General features: G+C 41.0%; 1 non-coding gene across 1 annotated transcript; it reads right to left on the reverse strand.

Annotated features, from left to right (window-relative positions):
* Positions 1 to 9,491: 9,491 nt before the first annotated feature.
* On the reverse strand, positions 9,492 to 9,595 carry LOC130937638 (small nucleolar RNA R71). Its single transcript, XR_009068848.1, has one exon. It is a non-coding gene; the product is annotated as a small nucleolar RNA R71 (small nucleolar RNA).
* Between the last annotated feature and the right edge of the window lie 1,604 nt (positions 9,596 to 11,199).

Consider the following 11,199-nt stretch of genomic DNA (forward strand, 5'->3'; position numbering starts at 1 on the left):
GGTTCATTTCTCAAATTCACCACACAATTCATATAGATTAACCCCTCTCTCGATGGTGATTGAATCTTTGAAGAACAAGAGTTTCCTCTTGGATTAACCACTTGAATTGAGAAGGAGAAGATGATTTATCAATACATTCAAACAAGCAGAGCTCTTCCCCCTAATGAAAGTGGGGTTTAGTGAATCATAGCTCCAATTTCAACAACAATTGACATAAATGAAAATTAAACTAAGTGTCAAGAAGGATGAAGAAGAAGAAGAAAATGCTTAAAAACTCAAAAATGAAAAGTTCCAAGAAGAACCAAAATAGCTTTCCGGTATCCTCCCGGAAAATGCAAGAGAGTTCTCCAAGTAAAAGTGCTCGTAAGTAAAAAGTCCCTAAAAGTCTAGAAATCTAAGTGTCAAGAGTCCCCTCAAAGTACAAACTCCTTCTCTATTTATATTAGTCCTAAAACTCCTTCAAAGATCTTCAATTGGGCTAGCAATGTGGGCTTCCTCTTTGTTGAATTCTTGGCTCAATGGAAGAAGTGTTGCTAGACATGGAAGGAGGAGTTCATTCATGATGCTTCTGGCCCAATGGCTTGGCATTTTTGCCAATAACGCTAGCCTTAATGCTCGTTGGCAACGTGCATTGTGTTTTCCTGGGAGTGAGCTTTGAGACTTGGGCGTTGCTAGCCCAAGTTGTTGCTAACAACTTGTTTTCCTTCTTCTTGACTCTACATTCATGCTCAATGTTGCCCAAAATTTGAGTATCAATCCTCTGCTTCAAAATGGACTATCATACATCATTGGAAAGCTCAGAGTGTCTTATTTCTAATGCACTTAGAAGCATCTTAATTGGAGCTTTGTAGCTCAAGTTTTGCTTCCTCCAAGAAGGTAAGGTCAGGCTGCCAAGTTGTTGCCGAACACGCCCCTTTCTTCTCAAGTTGGCAACGTGCCAAGCCTCCCAAGGCTGAAACATGGGGCTGGCGTTGTCCTCAAACACGCCCCCTTGTTGGCACGTTGGCAACGTGCTCGTGCTCCCCTCCAGGGCTGCTTTCTAACCTTCAACTTTTCTTGTCACGTTGCCTTGGAACACGCCTCTAGAAGCTGGCGTTGGCAACGTGCTCGAGTGAATGGATTGCTTCTCAAAATAGCTTGCCCCCAAACACGCCTTTGGAAGCTGGCGTTGGCAACGTGCTCGAGCCTTCCTCAAGGCTCCATACTTGTTGCTTGGTGTTGTCCTTGAACACGCCTATGTTTCCTGGCGTTGGCAACGTGGGTGGAGATCCAAGGCTTGGTGCCTTCCAAGCTTTCCTCCCTGGCGTTGCCTCTAAACACTCCAATGAAGTAGCACATTGGCAACGTGCCCGAGCTTCTTCCCTGGGCAAATTCTTCTAGCTCAGCATTGCCTTGAACAACGCCTATACCTCCCACGTTGGGAACGCCCTCGAAGCTCCTTCCTGGCCCAAGTTCTTCTAGCTCAGCGTTGCCTTGAACAACGCCTATACTTCCCACGTTGGCAACGCCCTCGAAGCTCCTTCCTGGCCCAAGTTGGCAACGCCCAAATGTGCACTCCAGGGTGTGCACTCCAGGGTTGCTTGGCGTTGCCTTCAAACACTCACCCTTTCTCCAAGTTGGCAACGCCCAAATGTGCTCTCCAGGGCTGCATGGCGTTGCCTAGAAGCACGCTCTTGTTCCTGGCGTTGGCAACGCCAACAACTCCTTTTCTTCTTGCCCAGTTTGCTTCTCGGCGTTGCTGCCAAGCACTCCAATGTAGCTCCAAGTTAGCAACGTGCATAGTTCTCACAGGAGACCACTTTCTTGCAAGGTTGTTTGTTCTCTTCCTGAAGTAAGGTTTCAATGGCGTTGCCAACTTGAATCCCAAGTTAGCAACGTGCATATTGTTATTCTTGAAAGAGTTGTTAGCCACTTGCGTGCTTCATTCTTGCTTCAATGCTTTCTTGTTTCATCACCTATCATTAACAAGGGAAATTGCTTCAAAGTCTTACCAATCCATGCAATCAATTTCATAAGATTCATTCATACTCATTCATTTATGTATTCCTTAAATCATTTGCATGAATTTGGCTACAATTGACATGGTCCTTAGTATTCTCATGCATGAAGACAAAACTCATAAAAATACTTGTTTATTTAGAGAAAATGAGTGAAACTAAGCTAAAACCAACTAAACTAACTAGCTAATGTAGCAAATATGCAAATGCATCAGCTCCCTGTAGCGCTTTATTGATGAAGTATACGGGTTGCTGCCCGTTGTTGTATTCTCGGATTAGGGTTGAGGCTACTGCCCGACTTCCTACTGCGAGGTACAATATGAGTGGTTCTCCTTCTCGTCGCCGAGTTTGGATAGGTGGCTGTCCCAGGAACCTTTTGAAATCTTAGAAGGCCTGCTCGCACTCCGTTGTCCATTCAAACTTCTTTCCCTTCCTTAGAGTAACATAGAAGGGAAGAGATCTTCTTGCCGATCCGGCTAGAAATCTGGACAAGGCTACTAACCTCCCATTGAGTTGTTGTACCTCTTCGATACAAGTTGGGCTCTTCATGTCGAGTATGGCCCGATATTTGTCCGGGTTTGCTTCGATTCCTCTCTGTGTGAGCATAAAACCCAAGAATTTGCCGACTTCTACGGCGAAGGTGCATTTTGCAGGATTGAGTCGCATGCCATGCCGTCTTATAGTGTCGAACACCTGGGTCAGGTTGGACAATAGTGTCTCTTCATTTTGTGTCTTTATTAGCATGTCATCTACGTAGACTTCCACGATTTTTCCGATGTAATCCGAAAAGATCTTATTCATTAATCTCTGATAAGTAGCTCCCGTATTTTTAAGACCGAAAGGCATGACGATGTAGCAGTAATTTGCTTTTGGGGTTAAGAAGGAAGTTTTTTCTTGGTCGGGTGGATACATTGGGATTTGATTGTATCCTGAATATGCGTTCATGAACGAGAGGTATTTATATCTGGAGGAGGCATCGACCAGTGCGTCGATACTTGGGAGTGGATAAGGATCCTTTGGGCAGGCTTTGTTGAGATCAGTGTAGTCGGTGCACATTCGCCACTTCCCATTTGATTTTTTCACCAAGACGACGTTAGCTAGCCATAGTGGGTATTTGACTTCTCTTATGAATCCTGCCTCTGATAGAGCTTGTACCTGCTCATCCACAGCATGAGAGTGTTCTGGTCTGAGCTTTTTGCGCCTTTGTTGCACTGGCCGAGATCCTGGGTAGACTGCTAGTTTGTGGCACATTAACTTGGAGTCTATGCCTGGCATGTCTGCGGCCTTCAACGCAAAGAGGTCGACGTTATCTCGTAAGAACTGTATGAGCAATTCTTTTATGTCTCCTTGTAGGATTGTACCGATACTGGTCGTTTGGTCCGGGGTATCCCCAATCTGGACTTTCTCTATTCTGCCTTCAGGTTGTGGGCGGAGTTCTTCCCGCCTCTGAACTCCACCAAGTTCGATTGTGTGGAATTCTTCTCCTCTGCTTCTGAGGTCTAGACTTTCATTGTAACAGTGGCGTGCCATCTTCTGATCTGCTTTTACTGTAGCTATCCCTTCTGGAGTTAGGAATTTCATGCATAGATATGAAGTTGACACTATTGCACTGAGCTGACTTAATGTTGTTCGGCCTATTAAGGCATTATAGGCTGAACCTACGTCGACCACGATGTAATCTATCTTGAGTGTTCTTGATTGGTTTCCTTTTCCAAACGTTATGTGCGATGAGATGTATCCAAGTGGTTGAACCGGGGTGTCTCCTAGTCCAAACAGGTTGTTCGGATATGCTCTGAGTTCTTTTTCTCCCAAATCGAGCTTGTCGAAGGCAGTTTTGAACAAGATGTCGGCGGAGCTCCCTTGGTCTATCAGTGTGTGGTGGAGGGTTGCATTCGCCAGTATAACAGTGATGACCATGGGATCGTCGTGTCCTGAGATTATACTGGATGCATCTTCTTTGGTGAAGGTAATCGCGGGGATGTCGGGCACTTCCTCCTTCCCCTCGACATGATATACCTCTTTAAGATGTCTCTTGCGATATGATTTGGAGAATCCTCCTCCCACAAATCCGCCGTGTATCATGTGGACGTGTCTTTCTGGTGTACGAGGTGACCTCTCGGTTCATCCGACATCTTCTTCCCTTCTTCTTTTTCTTTGCTCATCATCCCGGGTGGCCAGATACCGATCTAGCTTCCCCTCTCTTACTAGCTTTTCTATGACATTTTTAAGTCAAAACATTCACTGGTGGAATGCCTGTGGATTTGATGATATTCACAATATTCAGCTCGATTTCCTTCTCCTTTTTTGCCTTTGAGTGGTCGAGCTGGGGGTATTTTTTCAATGTTGTATACCTCTCTGTAGACATCCACGAGAGACACCCGAAGGGGGGGTGTAATTGTGATATTTTTTTATTTTTTCTCCATGTCGATTTTCCTTCTTTTTGGATTCTTTGTCCTTATCCCGGGAGGTGAATCCAAATTTCGATGTCTCTCATAGTCGAGAGTTTTCCTCCATGTTGATGCACTTTTCTGCTCGTTCTTGTACTTCGTTCAGAGATGTGGGGTGTTTTTTTGATATAGATTGGCTAAAAGGTCCCTCTCGCAAGCCATTAATGAGGCCCATAATGGCAGCCTCTATTGGTAGGTTCTGTATGTCTAGGCAAGCTTTATTGAATCTTTTCATGTAGTTGCGAAGAGTTTCCCGTTCTCCTTGCCTGATTCCTAATAGACTTGGAGCGAGCTTAGCCTTGTCTTTTTAGATGGAAAATTTAGCCAAAAACTTTTTGGCCAAGTCGTCAAAACTCAAGATGGACCTAGAAGGTAGATTGTCGAACCATCTAATTGCCGTCTTTGTTAAAGTAGTCGGGAAGGCTTTGCAACGAATTGCATCTGAGGCGTCGGTGAGGTACATTCTACTTCTAAAATTACTGAGATGGTGGCGGGGATCTGTAGTGCCGTCGTATAAAGTCATATCTGGGAGTTTAAAGTCTTTTGAGATTTTGGTCTTCATGATCTCCTTGGAGAATAGATCTTGTTCCTTGGGGGAGCTGTCCTCGTGATGGGATCGGTTGGCTTTGGTCTTGAGATCGGCTTCGAGTTTTAAGAATTTATCCTCCAATTCCCGGCGTTGCCTTATTTCCTTCTGTAGGTCTTTCTCAGCCTCTCGTTGTCGTAGGGCTTCTTCTTCCAGTTATTTTAAACGGTCTTGAACTGCCTCCACGGCTCCTGCATTTGATGAATTCTTTTTGTTGTTAAGTTGAGAAGTATCCTTTGGGGTAGTGTTTGCATTTTTGTGCGGCGTTCTATCCTCTAGATCTGAATTGTGATCGTTGTCATGGTCGTCTGCCATAATGATGGGATGACTTCCAGGTTCCCTGACAACAGCGCCGATGTTCTGAGGGTTACCTGAAACTATAGGTCGATCTCGGACAAGATCTTCTGTACCGGTCAGAGCTGTCGTGTCCGACTTGTTGAACGGAGTGATGGTGCTGATCCTTCGTCACCGGAGGGTGGTGGTACCTACAAGGGACTCCGATGCTTAAGTTAGCAAGGGTATTAAGCAGGTTTTTTTGTAGGATCAGAGTATGAGTTATACCTGGGTGCTCCAACATATTTATAATAGCGTGGAATGACCTTCTTAGATAAGATAAGTTAGTTATCTTATCTTATCTTTATCTTTTAAGTGAGGTCATCTTATCTTCAAGGGAACCGCCCTTCTCCCTGTGGGCTTAGACTGCCTTGGGCTTAGGTGCACGGTCCTCTGTTAGGGCCCTTCTTTTTGTGCTTTCCTGGGGACTTGGTGATGAGCGGATAATTTATACGCTTTTTGGCATTGTTTTTAGATAGTTTTTAGTATGATCTAGTTACTTTTAGGGATGTTTTCATTAGTTTTTATGCTAAATTCACATTTCTGGACTTTACTATGAGTTTGTGTGTTTTTTTGTGATTTCAGGTATTTTCTGGCTGAAATTGAGGGACCTGAGCAAAACTCTTTTAGGAGGCTCACAAATGACTGCTCATGCTGTTGGAATCTGACCTCCCTGCACTCGAAATAAATTTTCTGGAGCTACAAAACTTCAAATGGCGCGCTTATAATGGCGTTGGAAAGTAGAGATCCAGAGCTTTCCAGCAATATATAATAGTACATACTTTATTCGTGATTAGACGACGTAAACTGGCGCTCAACGCCAGTTCCATGCTGCATTCTGGAGTCAAACGCCAGAAACATGTCACGAACCAGAGTTGAACGCCCAAAACACGTTACAACTTGGCGTTCAACTCCAAGAGAAGCCTCAGATCATGGATGGATCAAGCTCAGCCCAAGCACACACCAAGTGGGCCCCGGAAAAGGATTTACGCATCAATCACTTACTTCTGTAAACCCTAGTAACTAGTTTAGTATAAATAGAACTTTTTACTATTGTATTTAGAATCTTTGGTCTCAGTTTTATTTTATTATTCATCTTAGGAGACTATTGATCACGTTTTGGGGGGTGGCCATTCGACCATTCCTGGACCTATCACTTATGTATTTTTAACGGTGGAGTTTCTACACACCATAGATTAAGGGTGTGGAGCTCTGCTGTACCTCAAGTTTCAATGAAATTACTACTATTTTCTATTCAATTCGATTTATTCCTGTTCTAAGATATTTGTTGCACTTTAACTTGATGAATGTGATGATCCGTGACATTCATCATCATTCTCACCTACGAACGCGCGTGACTGACAACCACTTCCGTTCTACCTTAGACCGGGCGCATATATCTTGGATTCCTTGATCAGAATCTTCGTGGTATAAGCTAGAATTGATGGCGGCATTCATGGGAATCTGGAAAGTCTAACCTTGTCTGTGGTATTCTGAGTAGGATTTCGGGATTGAATGACTGGGACGAGCTTCAAATTCCTGAAGGCTGGGCGTTAGTAACAGACGCAAAAGAATCACGGGATTCTATTCCAACCTGATTAAGAACCGACAGATGATTAGCCGTGCTATGACAGAGCATTTGGACATTTTCACTGAGAGGATGGGATGTAGCCATTGACAACGGTGATGCCCTACATACAGCTTGCCATGGAAAGGAGTAAGAAAGATTGGATGAAAGCAGTAGGAAAGCAGAGATTCAACAGGGACAAGCATCTCCATACGCTTATCTGAAATTCCCACCATTAATTTACATAAGTATTTCTATCCTAGTTTATTTATCTTTTAATTATCTAATCCAATCACATTTGAATCAGCCTGACTGGGATCTACAAGATGACCATAGATTGCTTCATACCAACAATCTCTGTGGGATCGACCCTTACTCACGTAAGGTTTATTACTTGGACGACCCAGTACACTTGCTGGTTAGTTGAGCGAAGTTGTGGAAAGAAAGTGCTGAGTTAACAGATGCACATACCAAAGAGCCATTATTGATGATCACAATTTTGTCCACCAAGTTTTTGGCGCCGTTGCCGGGGATTGTTCGAGTATGGACAACTGACGGTTCATCTTGTTGCTCAGATTAGGTAATTTTCTTTTTATTTTCCTTTCAAAAAAAGTTTTCAACAATCCTTCAAAAATTTTTTCGTTATTTTTGTTTTTCAAAAATATAATTTTCGAAAAAAATAATAAAAATACAAAAAAATCATAAAAATCATAAAAACCAAAAATATTTTGTGTTTCTTGTTTGAGTCTTGAGTCAATTTTTAAGTTTGGTGTCAATTGCATGCTTTAAAAATTTTTCTTGCATTTTTCGAAAATTCATGCATTCATGGTGTTCTTCATGATCTTCAAGTTGTTCTTGACAAGTCTTCTTGTTTGATCTTGATGTTTTCTTGTTTTGTGTTGTATGTTGTTTTTCATATGAATTTTTGCATTCATAGTGTCCATGCATTAAAGAATTCTAAGTTTGGTGTCTTGCATGTTTTTTTTGCATAAAATTTTTTTCAAAAATATGTTCTCGATGTTCATCATGATCTTCAAAGTGTTCTTGGTGTTCATCTTAACATTCATAGTGTTCTTGCATGCATAATTGGTTTTGATCCAAAATTTTTATGTTTTGGGTCATAATTGTGTTTTTCTCTCTCATCATTAAAAATTTAAAAATAAAAAAATATCTTTTCCTTATTTCTCTCCAAATTTTCGAAAATTTGAGTTGACTTGGTCAAAAATTTTTAAAATTAATTATTTCTTACAAGACAAGTCAAATTTTCAATTTTAAAAAATCCTATCTTTTTTTTAAACTTTTTAAAAAATTATATCTTTTTCATTTTTCTAATTAATTTTCGAAAATTTTTTAAAATGTTTTTCAAAAATCTTTTTCTTAATTTTATCTTGATTTTCGAAAATTATACTAACAAGTAATATGATTGATTCAAAAATTTGAAGTTTGTTACTTTCTTGTTAAGAAAGGTTCAATCTTTAAATTCTAGAATCATATCTTTTAGTTTCTTGTTAGTCAAGTAATTAATTTTAATTTTAAAAATTAAATCTATCTTATCTTATCTTTTATATCATATCTTTTTCAAAATTTTATCTTTTCAAATTTGATTTTAATATCTTTTTTAACTAACTATTTGACTTTTTGTTTGTTTCTTATCTTTTTCAAAATCTCCTAACTACTTTTCCCTCTTTAATTTTCGAAAATATCTCATCTCTTTTTCAAAAATTATTTTTAATTGTTTTAAATTTTAATTTTAATTATATCTTATCTTTAATTTTCGGAAATCATTAACTACTTTTTCAAAATTATTTTCGAATTCTCCCTCTCTTCTCCTCTTCTATTTATTTATTTATTTATTTACTAACACTTCTCTTCACCTCTCTTTATCTCCAATCACTGCTTCTATCTTCACCCTCTTGTTTGGGTTTTTCTTCACTTTTATTCCTTTCTTCTTCTACTAATAATAAGAATCCTCTTTACTGTGACATAGAGGATTCCTCTTCTTTTCTTGTTCTATTCTCTTTCATATGAGCAGGAACAAGGAAAAAGACACTCTTGTTGAAGCTGATCCAGAACCTGAAAGGACTCTAAAAAGGAAACTAAGAGAAGCTAAATTACAATAATCTAGAGGCAACCTTTCTGAAATTTTCGAACAAGAGAAGGAGATGGCAGCCGAACCCAACAACAATAATGCAAGGAGGATGCTTGGTGATTTTACTAAACCCACATCCAAGTTTGATGGAAGAAGCATCTCAATTCCTGCCATTGGAGCAAACAATTTTTAGCTGAAACCTCAATTAGTTGCTTTGATGCAACAGAACTGCAAGTTTCATGGACTTTCATCTGAAGATCCTTATCAGTTTTTAACTGAGTTCTTGCAGATTTGTGAGACTGTTAAGACAAATGGAGTAGATCCTGAAGTCTACAGGCTCATGCTTTTCCCTTTTGCTATAAGAGACAGAGCTAGAACATGGTTGGACTCACAACCTAAAGATAGCCGGGACTCCTGGGATAAGCTGGTCACGGTCTTCCTGGATAAATTCTTTCCTCCTCAAAAGCTGAGCAAGCTTAGAGTGGATGTTCAAACTTTCAAGCAAAAAGATGGTGAATCCCTCTATGAAGCTTGGGAAAGATACAAGCAGATGACCAAAAAGTGTCCTTCTGACATGTTTTCAGAATGGACCATATTAGATATATTCTATTATGGTCTATCTGAGTTTTCCAAGATGTCATTGAACCATTCTGCAGGTGGATCCATTCACCTAAAGAAAACGCCTGCAGAAGCTCAAGAACTTATTGACATGGTTGCAAATAACCAATTCATGTACACTTCTGAAAGGAATTCGGTGAATAATGGGACGCCTCAGAGGAAGGGAGTTCTTGAAATTGATGCTCCGAATGCTATATTGGCTCAGAACAAAGTATTGACTCGGCAAGTCAACATGATCTCTCAAAGTCTGAATGGATGCCAAAATGCATCCAACAGTACTAAAGAGGCAGCTTCTGAAGAAGCTTATGATCCTGAGAACCCTGCAATAGCAGAGGTAAATTACATGGGTGAACCTTATGGGAACACCTATAATTCATAATGGAGAAATCATCCAAATTTCCAAGGCCGGAGAATCCTCTAGAAAAGGGAAAGGGAAGACAAAAGCTTCCACCTCCGAGTCATGGGAGATGGAAAGATTCATCTCTAAAGCCCATCAAGACCACTTCTATGATGTTGTGGCCAAGAAGAAGGTGATCCCCGAGGTCCCTTTCAAGCTCAAGAAAAATGAGTATCCGGAGATCCGACATGAGGTCCAAAGAAGAGGTTGGAAAGTTCTAACCAACCCCATCCAACAAGTCGGAATCTTAATGGTTCAGGAGTTCTATGCCAATGCATGGATCACTAGGAACCATGATCAAAGTAAGAACCCAAACCCAAAGAATTATCTTACAATGGTTCGGGGGAAATACTTAGATTTTAGTCCGAAAAATGTGAGGTTGGTGTTCAACTTGCCCATGATGCAAGGAGATGCACGCCCCTACACTAGAAGGGTCAACTTTAATCAAAGGTTGGACCAAGTCCTTTTGGACATATATGTGGAAGGAGCTCAATGGAAAAGAGACTCCAAAGGCAAGCTGGTTCAACTAAAAAGACTGGACCTCAAGCCTGTGGCTAGAGGATGGTTGGAGTTCATTCAACGCTCTATCATCCCCACTAGCAATCGATCTGAAGTTACTGTGGATCGGGCCATCATGATTCATAGCATCATGATTGGAGAGGAAGTAGAAGTTTATGAAGTCATCTCCCATGAATTCTACAAAATAGCCGATAAGTCCTCTACTTTGGCAAGGCTAGCTTTTCCTCATCTTATTTGACATCTATGTTACTCAGCTGGAGTTATCATAGAAGGAGACATCCTCATTGAGGAGGACAAGCCCATCACTAAGAAAAGGATGGAGCAAACAAGAGAGCCCACTCATGGAACCCAAGAGGCGCATGAGGAAGCTCATCACCAAGAAATCCCGGAGATGCCTCAAGGGATGCACTTTCCTCCCAACAACTATTGGGAACAACTCAACACTTCCCTAGAAGATTTGAGTTACAATGTGGAACAATTAAAGGTGGAACATCAAGAGCATTCCATCATTCTCCATGAAATAAGAGAAGATCAAAGAGCAATGAGGGAGGAGCAACAAAGGCAAAGAAGGGACATAGAAGAGCTTAAGGACATCATTGGTCCTTCAAGAAGAAGACGCCACTAAGGTGGACTCATTCCTTGTTAT

Source organism: Arachis stenosperma, chromosome 6, assembly GCF_014773155.1.
Source record: "Arachis stenosperma cultivar V10309 chromosome 6, arast.V10309.gnm1.PFL2, whole genome shotgun sequence".
NCBI lineage: Eukaryota > Viridiplantae > Streptophyta > Magnoliopsida > Fabales > Fabaceae > Arachis > Arachis stenosperma.